Below are 14,972 nucleotides of genomic sequence, written 5' to 3' on the forward strand. Positions count from 1 at the left end.
CCATGTATATAACATTCTACCAGCCGCATATGCTGTAACATGATGCGATACAACGTCATCCCTGTTTAGGATCGGTAAGCGCACTGTTTTTGTTCTTGAAGGACAACCGAGATGATTTCATCGATTTGTCAAACATTTCCATATGTGACATCGATTAATCTATAGATGCAGCTCGAGATCTTGTTGTAAGGTTGAATGATCTCAAGTCAAAACTTAAAATAGATCATTGTAACCTAAAAACAAATTCGGCGTAAAATTGGCTACAATCTAAAATTTCTCTCTTGTCAAACTTCCTCCTTGTGAATTCGAACCTACTTTTAAACAATATGTTATAAGATCTCCTCTCCAGACATACATTTGATGTCTTCCCATATAGCAAAACTACCCTAATATTCACCTCTTTAGTTCGGATGGGAAATGAAAAATGACTTGTTTCTGTCTATCTCGCAGGTCAGATGTCATATGAATTGCTGCAAAATTTAGTTTGTACTTGTAAGGGGAAATCTGTGTTTTCAAAGGGTTGCATTTGCTTCGAACAAAATCTATCATGTACAGATGTATGCCCATGTCAGGCAAATGACATATGTCAAAATGTAAATACTCGCCTGGTTGCAGTTAGAAACATTGATGACGACGAAGATCTCATTTTTCTGTTTTACCTTATGAATCATTGTTAGCTATCGAATAAAAATTAAGCAGTCCGTAATATTTTCTAAACAATAATACCTAAAACATCTACTCAATGTTGAAATCATGGGAAATATAGTAATAATCTATCTAGTGGGGAAAGATATGTAAAAAAAAACCAACCTGCCATATGGTCTCTGACCTTGACGTGGTTGGTGGGCTTAAACTACAGGAGACCATAGAACGTAGTAGGTAATACTAGCTTCGATCATTATTTTCTATTTGCATTTGTTATTTTTTTTCGTGTTTTTGAATGCTGTTGTCAGCTTGTCTTCATTTTATAAATTTTGTATGTTCCTTTGGTTTCTCACGCTTTTTTTTTGTTTGCAATTGTTTGTAAAATTCATCGGTGCAGTACATAAACTTCTCCCTTATTCTATTGTTTTAATACTTTTAACATTATAGCCAATTGTTGCTCATTTAGTCACCTGTATATGTAAAATGTGGTGTTTTACCAGTTTCTAATAGACGTTTTGTTTTAATAACTTTAACCCCCCTTTTTGTCCGTTTGCAGTAATTTTTGCTTCTGTAAAGCAAAGCTATACACAGAGCTTTATATTCAACCAAGTTCGACCGTTAAGGTTACACAAATTTCGAAACAAATCATTTATATACCCAATAACAGAAATTTGTTATTTACCTAGAAATTGACACCTTACTATCAAAAGAGGTAAAAACACATTTTTTCGACAAATTATTTAAGTTAAGATCTAAAAAAAAAACATCTTTATATCTTACTTGTAATGAATTGAATACAAAAATTTCATAATTAGAAATTGAAACAGGTCAAGGTCAATGTTTTTTAGATGTTAGAAAATTAGGTATGCTTTGATCTTTTGAGAACAGTAATGACTTTGGGTATCAAATATCATTCTTTTTGCAGGAAAATTTATGAAATGAAATACAATTTCAAACAAAGAACTCAATCTGATACACAGTGTGATATGTTAAGAAAAGGAAGAAAAAATAATAGAAAATAGAAAGTCAATATTCAAGTGATTATGGTCTCAGTTAAATTCTGTTTTAGGTCAATTTATAGCAATATGTGAAAAAAAGTAATGCCATGTAATGCAATGTAATGAATGAAATTACACAACTTTTTGCTAAAGTAATGCATTACATTATAATTACATGTAATTCAAAAATTGTTGTATTACACATTACATGCAAAATATGTTATGCATTTGCATTACCCCAGGACTGGTGCCAACATTCATTTTTATTAGTCAAGTGCAAAGTCCTAACCTAAAGGTAACTTTATTTTTAATACCACGTTATTTTTTGTCAGTATCAATTATTTTGAACGTCTTTCCCAATTTTCAGAGTTTTCGAGTATTGGGGCTGGTTGTGGTATGTTTACTGTACAATAATTTTGGTCGTGTCTGTTATTATTTTCATGTAATTGTAATTTTAAAATTACACAAAAGTATTCACTCAAAGGGTTTATACCTTTGGGCACTAAAACACATTAATAAGATCAGACCAAACTAATTATTGGGGTAGTAAACCCTACGCTACACATTTTTTACCTTTTTCTTATTAAAGTAAGACATGAATTAATTCTTGATTTTCACTTCGTATTCATGTTAACTTATCTTATTTATCTAATCCATTTCATTTATATTGAAAACTGTAAAATAATTATATTTATAAAGAATACTAGTACACGGAAAACAATATGAAAAACCTTTAATTCTGTGAACATGAAATAAAACAGCATCGTTTTTTTTAACAGTCTTTTTTAACATTACCGAAGTGAGAACAAGATTCAGGGAGTCCTAGCTCAATTCAAAAGGTAATGGTCGTCATTAGGGCTATCTATCTGCTCTCTGGATATTATTGTTAGCATTTTGAAATATCTGAGGAATGTACAAAAAGACAGTTTTAGAATTGATAAAATCTACTAATAAATTTAAATTAATTGTACATGTGTTTCTATTTCCTAATCAAAAAATCAATATATACATTAACATTCAGTGCACACAAGTACCATTTTCCTTTTAAAAGTACGTTGCTCATATTATAGGTTTGTTGTGTAAAAATTAAATTCGGAGAAAAAAGCATGTACTCATAGAATTTGTTATGAAATACACTATAAAACTGTTAAACACTTAATATCGTTCACGACTTTCTTTTATTTCTTGTTTGTATTGATGCATTTTAGATATTATAAGTATATTTACATATATATTTATATAACTTGTCAGCATACTTGAATACAATGTCAATATTAAGTATTACACAGGAAATTATATGAAAGAGGTTACTATAATAAATGTTCATCGACGACCATTTGATCCAAAGAGGTTTTTTTTCGAGTGAAATAATCGTTCTCATTATTTTTTTGTTATAATGTTTAATTTATTACGCGAAGATATATTTACATTCCTGTACATAACTTTTACTAGCATTGTTAAGCATTTAATTAGCCAGTCATTCTGTCTTGGTCAAATCTATTATGTTCAGTTATAACCATGCCAGATATTTAGATTCCACAACTGCAGCAAGTGTATTACGATATTTCTCCACTGGACACAGTTAAATTTTAATATCTAAAGCGCGAGCCTTGCTGACCTTTTTATATCATTGAAATTTAACTGTTGGGAAGTTATAGTGGTGGAATATGTTTCTCTAATGTTTTTATCCTTCCATTTCAAAGATTTGAAGAAAGTTGTCTACTTTTTATGTAATGTCATTAGGCATGGCAGTTTTTTTTTCATAACGCCACAACAGGAAAATTCAGAAGAAAGCAATAAAATTTTGAACAATCAATTGCCGAGAACAGATTTGTTCACTAGTGAGAAGAAATATATTTCTCACACCGATCAAGAAATGTGAAAATAGCGCAAAAACTTGAAAATATTTATTTCCAACCCCTCACCTTATATCATATGGAAATCCTTTCTTTGATCTTTTAAAACTATTTTACGACAAGGGTACAAATAAAGTGTCACCTACATGGTGCCACAACACAGTCATATAAAGTAAAAATTTAAAGTGTTTCAATTACCTTGTCACATGACGAGAAAGGACACCAGCACTGTTCTTAAACACAAATGATCAATCAAATGTGTAAAGTTCTGCTATCAAAATCAACGGACATACACATATACTGTCGATTTAAAAAAAACACTTATGATTAGACTTAGTGAAACCTGTTAGAGAGGAGCGAATGATACCAGAGGGAAATTCCTGTACACAACGTTTAATGACATTGTCTTGCATTTGATTAGCCAGAAGATTTCATTCTTGATCAAAAGTTTATTCCGACGTATTTTTTGGTTTCTTTTAGGGGACGGAGTCAACCAATCTTTGATGTGGGTTTTTTTTTTTTTTTTTTTTTTATCAGGTAGATGTTGGTCCTGCTTTCCAAATAACATGCCGTTTTCATATTAAATGTATTTTTGTGCTTGTAATTAATATCAAGACGAAAGATTGATATCATATTTTGTCTTATACATGCTAAGGGAGCTACCATTTGATTTTTATGGGGGGGGGGAGAAATTTGAAAAAAATAGGCAGGACAGGAGTTTTGAGTAAAAAAAAAGGCAGGATGTGACACTTGCAAAAAAAAAAGTCAGGACGACAATTTAGGTAAAAAAAAAGTCAGGATAAACTAAATAAAGGCAGGACCGATTAGAGTGAAAAATAAAAAGGCAGGACAGAGATTACAGCTAAAACAAAATGCAGGACAACATTTTTCATCCTAGCCCTCCCCCCCCCCCCCCCCCATAAAAATCAAATGGTAGCTCCCTAACACGTAAAATCACAAAAAGACTGAACTCGAAAAGGAAAGTCCATAATCAAATGGCAAACGTAAAAGCTCAAACACATCAAACGAATGTATAACAACTGTCATATTCCTGACTTGGGAAAAGTAAAATTACAAAAATACTGAACTTAGAGGAAAATCGAATCGGAAAGTCCATAATCACATGGCAAAATCAAATGACAAAACCCATCAAAAACAAATGGACAAGAACTGCCATATTCCTAACTTGGTACAGGCATTTTCAAATGTAAAAAATGGTGGATTAAACCTGGTTTTATAGCGCTAAACCTCTCACTTTATTGACCGTCTCGTCAAATTCCGTTATATTTACAATGATGCGTGAAATAATCAGACACAATAAATAAAATAGTCAAAATATGGGTACAGCAGTCATCATCAGACAATTTTAAAAGGAACAATATTATCGTATGTAAAAAATGGTGGATTAAACCTGGGAAAGTACAAATTTATGACTTTCCTGAAGGATTTAAATGTGAAAATTGATATTACCAGATTATTGTTTGATTCCAAGTTCTTTAAAAGAGGCTGATGCAACAACCATGACAACATGTTTAGCATTCAAGGTGCGCAAGAATCTCTTTATCACTGAAACGATTGAATATTTGATTCTAATCGAACATATTGATATAGATTTTATATTGTGTAATACTAGAATTCTTCAAAATATTTCAGTGTGGAAGAACACAACTTGTACTGGAACCCCTGGTTTAAGGTCATTAATCAAATTTTAATGATGTAAATGTATATACATGTGTGTATATGAGTATTTGAAATTATTTGTATATTGTTATCCATATGCATGATATGCATGCTCATATATTTCTTTCACTACTATTGCTACTATTACTTAGTTAATGAAAAACCCGGCTGAAGTATGGTAAAGGATAAGATAATTCCAGGGGATCGAATTAAATTACTACGCACATTATGTTAAAGGAAATTTATCGTATCTTTTTGTGATCTAATTTTTTGACCAAGTGAGTAATAATTCAGGGAGAAATGTCCTCACAGTGTGGGAACGGAACTGTACGGTTTTCTAATAATTTGGTCATTCGGGAGACTGTCAAGCGGTGCTCCGACATTTGCAAAATAACAAGTTGCTTGATGGAAACTTTGACGAACTCTTATGTTGCTATATAACGTTTCTGCTTCAAGTTTTGGTAGCTAAAACATTCTTTATGTAAATATGAACCAATAAAATAATAAGAAAGATATATGCATCCAAACGTTTTCCTTAGAATGGTGGAGCTCCGTGTAAAACGATCAAAATTGTCACACAACAGTGATAAAAAATGTCAAATAAACATCGAAAAATCAATGTTTGCTACCTGAATTTTCACATGTACCTTTTTTGATATATAGTCTTATCTGTCTGAAAGTTTCAAAGCCATTGTCCTTGTAGAAATCTAAATATATTCATTTTCTCCATGTCAGATATTTTTATTGACTGTACAATCGCTTGCAAGTTTACTGTAATATCACTCGGAGCCTTCCTGTACAATCGCTTGGAGCTTTTCTTTTCGTCGTTTGGCCAACTAGACTCCTCCGAAAAGAGGGTAACCTATTTTACCTTGTTATGACTTCACGGTCCAGCTAGCAAGCAAGCTAGTCAAAGGTATTACTTTTCCTACACACTCATTGCATTTTGCTGTAATAGTTTCTAGTGGCATATGACTAATTATAACTCTTAAGTAGATAATGCTTACTACTATCTCTTCTGACACATTCACGATCAGTTTATGCTTTCCATGATACTTTTGTCATATAAATATTTATTAAAACTACTGCAATCCATTACAATATATGTCTGGCATGATTTTTCCCTCCTTTTTCTGTTACGATTTAACAGTTACTTATTTGGTATTGTTTTTTTCATTTTTTTTAAACCTAAATTACACACTTAAAAGTGTTAATGATGTTTGAATCTTTTATTTGAATGGATGCAGCCTGCATAAACGTATCCGGTATGCGTGGAGAGGGAGTTTTGGTGGTTGAAACCCCATTTTTCCCGATTATTTTTTTTATTTTGTGGACGTTTCAGTGTGTTCCGTGGTTTGGACGCCCCTTTTGCAAAAAGGCGGGATCCGCACCTGGTCTGATATCGTCAATAATAGTATGATGATCCGATCAATCATCTGATTTTTTATAGTTTGGTCTTCAAGTGTGCTGTGCTAGTTTTTGGGAGAAATGAGCGCACACTGACATTTTTAACCCTGCCAAATTCTTTATGTACCTGTTTCAAGTCAAGGGCTCGTAGTTCAGTGGTTGTCGTTGGTTCATGTCTGTCTTATATATTATTCGTAAATTGTTTTATTATGAATTAGGCCGTCAGTTAAAATCGAAAGGTATTGATTCTTATTTTTCATGTCGGCACCTTTTATAGCCGACTATAATTGCTTAAATCTATTTATTTTTTGAACTTTGACAATCATATCACATCTCCTTATTTTTGTATTGAAGAAATGTTGTTCTTACTAAAAAAAACACAATTGTTTCGTTCGTTTGTCGGATGCTAGAGTTGGGAATATTGAAAAGATGCTGAATCGTGACATTGATATAAAAAAATAATCATGTTGAAGGATTTTGTGTTTTCTCTGTCTTTCAAATAACAAGTCCTCTCCCATCCTTGATAAAACTTAATTTTACTGGAGCTTTTTCTACCAGTAGCTATAGCTTGTAATAAACAGACATCTCATTTGAAATTATACCACATCTTCTTATTTTAATATCATGTTTATGATTGACATATACGTGTCTTTTCTTAAATCAGTGGTTAGCTACCACCATTCCACATTCGACTTCCTTGTTATAGTTACCAAATTAAAAAGTGTTGGGTATGTGTAGATACACAGGAAAGAAAATGTGTTACATTGTAGTTTATGGCTAAATGTGTTAGGTATCTAAAATACACCACATGACCTTTTTTAATCTTCTGGTAAACCAATCAGGGGGTCGATATGGAACTGTGGTGTATGTGTCGATACTCTCACACTTTTTTAATGGAAAATCAGACAAACTATGGTACATATCAAGTTACAATATCCCGATCCTGTGATGAAAAATATTTTGTTGTATTGTTCAAATATGTATTTATTATTATTATTTTAAATTGCTGGTAAATAATATATTAAGTAAAAGTCAAAATATGCTAATTACCCTTCAAGAGAATCTGGTCACCTTTTCGGTATATATAAATATTTATTTTGTAACAGGATTATTTTCAGTTTTATTTTAGATTAGATTCTTAACATATTTTGTACTGTCCTTTTCTTTTTGTTTTGTATATTTATCCAGTGGTTTTGTGTGTATGTGTTACATATTTGTTTTTCGTTCATTTTTTGTACATAAATAAGCCGTTAGTTTTCTCGTTTTACATTGTTATTTTGGGGCATTTTATAGCTAACTATGCAGTATGGGCTTTGTTCATTGTTGACGACCGTACGGTGACCTATAGTTGGTAATTTCTGTGTCATTTTGGTCTCTTGTTGAGAGTTGTCTCTTTGGCAATCATACCACACCTTCATTTTTATATCTATTGTGCACATTTTGTTTTTGTCTCTGATATAGTCACCTTAAAAGGGTTCCTTGATAGAATCTTAATTGTCAAAATGACCGGTTTTATGCTTATTTTCACTGCAAATACCATAGATGAATTTAATAGGACAGCTAGAAACAACCAATGCAATGCATATAGAATGCATTTAATAAATTTGGCCAAGCAATTCTACAGGAAAGTTCCAAGCGATTGTACAGGAAGGCTCCGAGTGATATTACAGTAAACTTGCAAGCGATTGTACAGTCAATAAAAATATCCGACATGGAGAAAATGAATATATTTAGATTTCTACTGGGACAATGGCTTTGAAACTTTCAGACAGATAAGACTATATATCAAAAAAGGTACATGTGAAAATTCAGGTAGCAAACATTGATTTTTCGATGTTTATTTGACATTTTTTATCACTGTTGTGTGACAATTTTGATCGTTTTACACGGAGCTCCACCATTCTAAGGAAAACGTTTGGATGCATATATCTTTCTTATTATTTTATTGGTTCATATTTACAAAAAGAATGTTTTAGCTACCAAAACTTGAAGCAGAAACGTTATATAGCAACATTTATTTTAAGAGTTCGTCAAAGTTTCCATCAAGCAACTTGTTATTTTGCAAATGTCGGAGCACCGCTTGACAGTCTCCCGAATGACCAAATTATTAGAAAACCGTACAGTTCCGTTCCCACACTGTGGTCCTTACCTTAATTAAAATCCAACGGTCATAGTAAGAGTTTTCCGTCCCTTTTAGTTGACCACTGATCATTTACCAAGTTAAATCTATGTAACGAATATGCAGTAAGGCAGTAAGTTTATGTGAATTTTTGTTAGATGAAATTACGAGCACTAATATCCGCCCTTTGTTGATATATATTTCTATTTCCTGAAAAAAAGTTTATCTTTTAAAAGTTCACTGTTCAATATAAGATAGCTGTGTTAACAGGAAATCATTCTGATGGAAAGAAAAAAGTATTAGCAAGGTTTCTGGATGCTTTCAGATATGTCTTGAAAACAAAATATAAAATACAACATTCTTTATTTTTTGTATGTATACGTTTTGCATACTAGTAATTAGGTAGAAGTTTTTATATTATTGACGCATCTCACCTCAAAAAGACAGTTTATGCATGCATGTTTACTATATGGTTAGATATGTAAAGATAAATAAACTCATCATAGATATACCAGGACTAAATTTTGTATATATACACCAGACGCGCGTTTCGTCTACAAAAGACTCATCAGTGACGCTCGAATCCAAAAAGTTAAAAAGGTCAAAATAAGTACGAAGTTGAAGAACATTGAGGACCAAAATTACTAAAAGTCTTTCGAAAGATTTCGCTTTAACAAACTTAAATTCGTGACTGCTTTATGAGTCATTCTTACAGTAGGCAATTCAAAGTAAAAGCAAGTTTTCAACTTTCATCATATAATTGCTTACCCTGACTACCGTATAATCGGACCATTGGAGTTTACACATATGGTTTAGAGCATCTGTAGTTGATAGACAGTTGCTCTATTGATCTTGAATAACTGTCCTTATTCTGAAGGTTTTGCACTATAACTATTCCAATAGACAGTCTTACCAAATTGCAGTATATATTCTCCTCTACTAATTGATCAACTTGTAAACCAGTTTAGCTAATTGCTTTAGTAATATGCGATGTGGGGGCATTGAAATGAAAATAATGCTTACAATCCAAGTCCAGTTAAATAATGTCCGTGGCATGAAATTGCAATGAAATATTTACCTCCTTTAATATGAGCCACTGGTTTATAAGGGTCTGACTTGAATATGACTACTTCTAGGCTGGTGACATTTAATACATAATGTTATCTAAGAACATAAACATACGAAATTGGACATATGATTTTTATGGTCTAATATTCTAAACTAAATAAATGGTTAGATTCAGAGTTTCAAACAACCCCAAGAACTCAATTTTTGTTGAAATAAAAAACATAGTTTAATTTTAGACCCCCCCCTCCCCGCCTATCAGCAAACAAGGCCAAAAAAAATACATGTTTAATTTCAGATTATCAAAGAACTTCAAAAATTCAGGTTGTTTTTTTCAATCAAACTACGTTTAATTTTTGTCACTTTGAATCTTATTGAACACCAGTCCCAAAATCAAACATATATGGTTAGATTGAGCATTACACAGTTTAATTTGGAATCCTTTATACCTCATTGTGCACCAATTTAATAATGAGCCCAAAATCAAACATCCAAAAACATCTTTACATTGAACATAATAAAGAATTGTAGACTTTGAAATAACGAAATAAGCAATTAATGCAGAGTGTTTGAAAGGTTTTGTTTGTTGACCCTTTTTACTAAACATTTAGGATCATAACCACCCAAAATCCTTCAAAACCTTCTTTTAATGCTCCATTGATGGGCATTATGTTTTCTGGTCTGTGCGTCCGTTCGTCCGTTCATCCATTCGTCCCGCTTCAGGTTAAAGTTTTGGTTAAAGTTTTTTGTCGAGGTAGTTTTTGATGAAGTTGAAGTCTAATCAACTTGAAACTTAGTAAACATGTTCCCTATGATATCTTTTTAATTGTAATGCCAAATTAGAGATGTCAACTGAACATAGAAAATGATAGTGCGGATAGGGCATCCGTGTACTGGGGACACATTCTTTTTTATTATGGAACCTTGTGGTACAATTTCAGAGAGATCCATAGACATATATACTGAAGTTATTGTACGGAAAAGAGAAAATCCTAGAATTGTTTGCCATTCTTTCCTAAACAGTTTTGACCATAACCCTTAATACAATCCAAACCTATCTTTTGACGAATGGAACTTTCTGGTAAAATTTCATAGTGATCCATACACTTATACAAGAAATAAATCCATAACCAATATACCCTCATTTGCAGTCCAAATTTCCCTGACCTTCATCTGAGATGACCTGCTTATTATATTTGTTGTTCATTTGTTCCCATCCTGAACATGCATGAAATATTAGAAACTGGACATTATGCATCCAAAATGTTAAGTATATTGTTGTATTATAGTGACTGTAGCGGATTCATCAGAATTTATCATGGAAAATATGATTACTGGAAATGCAAGCATATGAAATGGGAGGTATATATATCCAACAGGCGCTGCGGACATGTTTATCGATACAAATGGAACTTATACAATTCGAAAGCTGAAATGATCAATCCATCTGTAAATAAACTGATCCTCATTATGAGAGGCACACTTGACATTATTTGAGCATACTTTAATTTAAGTTCGATTGGAAGTATGCAAGCTTTCTCTCGTTTTTCTTGAAAAGTTTGTTACATATGAATAAGGAGTAAGTCGAATATAAGATGAGCACAGTTTGTTTTCATAGGAATTTAGATTGTTTATTGTAGAACGCGTTATCTTATCATAACAAATATTTAAAATAATTAAGCATTTTTAGGATGTCAGCTGCATATTTTTAAATTTTGTTTTGAGCGTTTCGGATGAAGGCAAGTTACAAAAATACTTCGCATGTAAAAAATTTAAAAATGTGGTTTTCATTCATTATCACGAGGTAACATAGATGAATATGAAATCGATTATTAGGTTTTTCCACCTTTCCGTGGAAAGGCCTATTGCTTTTGATCTGATTATAAGTTATTTCCATCTCTCCGTGGAAAGACCTATTGATTTTGTTCTGATAATTATTTTTCTTCCGGCTTATTTTTTATTGGCTGTATTTTTGTTTCAAAAGATGTCGCTTAATTTTTTTGTATATGATATCATGCAGTCTATATGGTTTTGAAACTGACACTGTTAAACCGAACACCTTTTTGTTATCTCCTCAAACACGTTTTTTCTTGTTATGAGATTTCCTTCGCAATCGTTAAAGAAAGCGACAAATTTATTTTTTAAAATTGTTCGTTGTATCATCAGAATGTTACGTTTTATTTTGACCGAAGCGTGACGAAGACTCCATCTGAGAGTTATTTCCCCTTTTGTATTTGAAACAAGTGAAATTTATTTAAAACCGGAAAACCCTATGTGTAGAGGCCTCGGGTCTTTTGATTTGAGGTCCTTGATCTTTAAAAAAGGAAAACGAGGTCAAGGTCAAAGGTCAAAGGTCGTGTTCAAAATTTTGATTTTGGCTTGTTATCACTAGTTTTTAGAAATCTTACAAGATATCGACATTTTTTTACAGAATTGTTAATTCAGACAACCGTTTGAGTTTAAAGGATACGGAATCATTTAATGGGTGTCTTCTCCCCTATTATTGATTATATTTAAAATTACACATAAAGTGAATTAATTCATTTATCATATAAAATTAAGACCTAGGGTCCCTTGATTTGAGGCCCTTGTTTCTGACCTTGAAATTTTGGTCAAGGTCAAAGGTTGATTCGACATTCTATATTTTGACCATTGCTTTTCCCTCATATGTATACACAATTAAGCCACGGAACGTTTTGTATTACAGTAGGTTGCAAGCCATTTGACCCTGAAAATCCAACCGGAAGTGACATTTTTTAAGCCAGAAGTAGCTATTTTTTTTTAATTTATGTTTCAGTATATAGAACCCTATATTTTTGTTGAATCGGTGTCAAGTAAACTATCAAAAATACCGAAAGTGACATTTTGCAAACCGGAAGTAACTAATTATCTCCCTTATTTATGTTTTTTCATAGAAGCCATATATTTTTTGAACCAGCGAATAAAACTGTCTTTTGACGCTGGAGTTGACATTCAAAACCAAATTTTAATATTTTCGTATCAAAATAGATCCTTACTTGTGGAAAGACCTGCAAATGTTCACTGAACAATTTGTTTTTAATTATCTTTAGATTTCTTTAGTCATATCGCTTCTAATGTTATCAAGTCTTTTGGAAGTTCGCTACTGTATTTCAAAATAATAAGATTCTCATACCACTAGTATTTATTAATAGGTGATAAAACAAATAAATAGGTCAATGTGCTTGTTTTCCAGTTAAAAGCCATTTAAATTTTGGCGGGAAAAGTTTCTCCCTTGACTTTTCATAGCCTTATGATTTACAAGTTTCAAAAGTTCTCAAAAACTTTTAAAAAATAATAAAGATTTTATATGACTTTTACGTATCGCTTATAATTATACAAAAATTTATAAAAAGAAAAATGGGGCTCAATGGGCAAAAATTGTTAAGGCATTCAAATGAATTAAACCAGAGAATTCCGAAAATATCACTTTTTCAAAAGTGGACCAGCAAACATGTATGTCTTAACCTTTCTTACGATATTTAAAATAAAATTGAGAATTGAAATGGGGAATGTGTCAAAGAGACAACAACCAGACCACAGAAAAGACAACATCGTTGTATTTACGTTGATTATTTTTGGTGAAACAGAGTTAGTCTTTCAGTTTGTTTTTATGTATATAAATTATATATTTGTTTTGCTTTTACTGTTAAGTCTATTTTTGGTATAACTATACTATTGACGTGGCCATTGTTTTATTGTGTTGTGGTAATTTTTTGTACTTTTTTTTTTTTCATTTTTGCTGATTTATTTTTTCTATAGATTAACTTTATGCCATTTTTTTTCTCTGTTGCAATAGTTATTCGTTTTCATTATGATAAATACTATAACACAATGTTGACAGCTGTACCCATATTTGACAATTTCACTTATAATTTCTATTTGTCTTTTTTACAGATTCTTGTCAATACAATGAAGTTCTCTGCGACTGTCATATTGGTGACAAATTTAGCTAGTTATAAAACCAGTTTTAATCCACAAATTTCTATATTAGGACATGTTTGTACCACGTCAGGAATATGCATGCTCGTTTTGTGTGTTTGAGCTTTTGATTTAGCCTCTTGATAAAGGACTTTCCGTATTGAAATTTCCTTGGAGTTTAATATATTTGCAATTCTATGTTTTGCTTTGTTTATTGTTTTCTATAAAATTTTGGTAATTCTGGTAAAGATTTGAGACAATGCAGTGGTTGAGATTCCCAAGGCATGCTGTCATCACAATCTTTGCATTCTTAGGTCAGTAATCAAAGTTAATACTTAATGAAACGTATGTGAAATAAGCAACAAAAACTAAATTCAACAACATGTATGATGTGTTGCGATGAGAAAATGTATCACAAAATGACATATTTGTGAATTCACTTTTGTTATGGGCTGTTGTAGCTCAGTGTTTAGTTTTGATATGTTGTATTTTTTCAATACTTTTGATAGTCTTTTGATTGTTTGATTTTATTTCTCCAGTGTGTCTTAACTTATGAGTTTACTATCTCTTTGCTATCTTCTGCCTCTTTTGTGTGATTGGAAATATAATGCTGAGTAACTTTTGATGCCATTAATATGACGTTACACGTAAATTTTGATTGCAAGAGTACGTTGAACGCTAAAGGGAGTATTCTCCCCTCTTGTATTTAAAAATACGTGTATGGTGATATGAGTCATTTACCAAATATAATTAAGACCTAAGGGTCTTTTGATTTGAGGTCCTTGGTTTATTACCTAGGTAATTTGATGTTCGAGATTTTGAGCTTTGCTTTTACCTCATATGTATACATTATGAAGCCATTGGACTTTTTGCATTAAAATCCAAGCCATATGACCTTAAAAAGGGAACCGGAAGTTACCCTGTGTTTATCTAAATTATCTCCTTTATCTAAAAAATATTGTACAGAAACCATATACTTTGAAATCAGCATACTGTAGCTATGATTAGACGCTGTTAATGACTTTTATTGTGGAATGACCTTCAATTGTTATCTAAACAATTGGTTTTTAATTTTACCTATTTCGTTTTTTAAAAAGGGTTATGTGACCACGGACTTCTATTCAACATAGTTTTGTATCGATGATTCATTAGAATTTAAATCGAATACAAGACACAGTTTTATTTATATTAAAAATCCATACCTTGGTAAATATATAAAGATTCATAGTCCATTAAAGCTGTAAAAGAATTTAGAAGGAAAAA

The sequence above is a fragment of the Mytilus edulis genome, chromosome 14 (genome assembly GCF_963676685.1).
Source record: "Mytilus edulis chromosome 14, xbMytEdul2.2, whole genome shotgun sequence".
Taxonomy (NCBI): domain Eukaryota; kingdom Metazoa; phylum Mollusca; class Bivalvia; order Mytilida; family Mytilidae; genus Mytilus; species Mytilus edulis.